Raw genomic sequence first — 686 nt, 5'->3', positions numbered from 1 at the left:
GAGAGAGAGAGAATGACAGAGAGAGAGAGAGAATGACAGAGAGAGAGAACGCCAGAGAGAGAGAATGAATGACAGAGAGAGAGAGAACGACAGAGAGAGAGAGTGGTAGTAAAGCAAGCAACCAGTCAGTGACACAGCGTTTGTGATGCTTTTCTGAGCCTCAGCCTCTTATATGGCTGGCGTGGAAATTCCCTGCTCTGACGTCACTCAGAGTGTGTGTGTGTGTGTGTGTGTGTGTGTGTGTGTGTGTGTGTGTGTGTGTGTGTGTGTGTGTGTGTGTGTGTGTGTGTGTGAGAGAGAGTGAGAGAGTGTGAGAGAGTGTGAGAGAGTGTGTGCATAAAGTGGTGTGTTTGTAGTAAGCGGTACAGCAAGAGTGGCTGCGCAGCGTGTTTGTGTTATGGGTGGCGACCGAGCAACGTCATTGTACCTGCCGGCGTGCTGTGGTTCCGTTGTGTGGCACGCCTAAATTACCGCTCCAACATGAGAGATACAAATATTTGAGATAAAGTCTGTTAGCCTGGACTCAGACACGCGACTCTAACGCCGGACGTTTGTGGACTCCTCTGCCTTGCGTAGTGTAGTATATATCTCCAACTCATCTCATAGTCAGCACTGACTGATCTGATTACACTGCACCTGGCCTCCCTCCCCATTTTCTCTCACACACACACACACACACACACACA

Source organism: Oncorhynchus masou, chromosome 1 (assembly GCF_036934945.1).
Source record: "Oncorhynchus masou masou isolate Uvic2021 chromosome 1, UVic_Omas_1.1, whole genome shotgun sequence".
NCBI classification, from domain to species: Eukaryota; Metazoa; Chordata; class Actinopteri; order Salmoniformes; family Salmonidae; genus Oncorhynchus; species Oncorhynchus masou.
Note: the sequence above shows the minus strand (reverse complement) of the source record.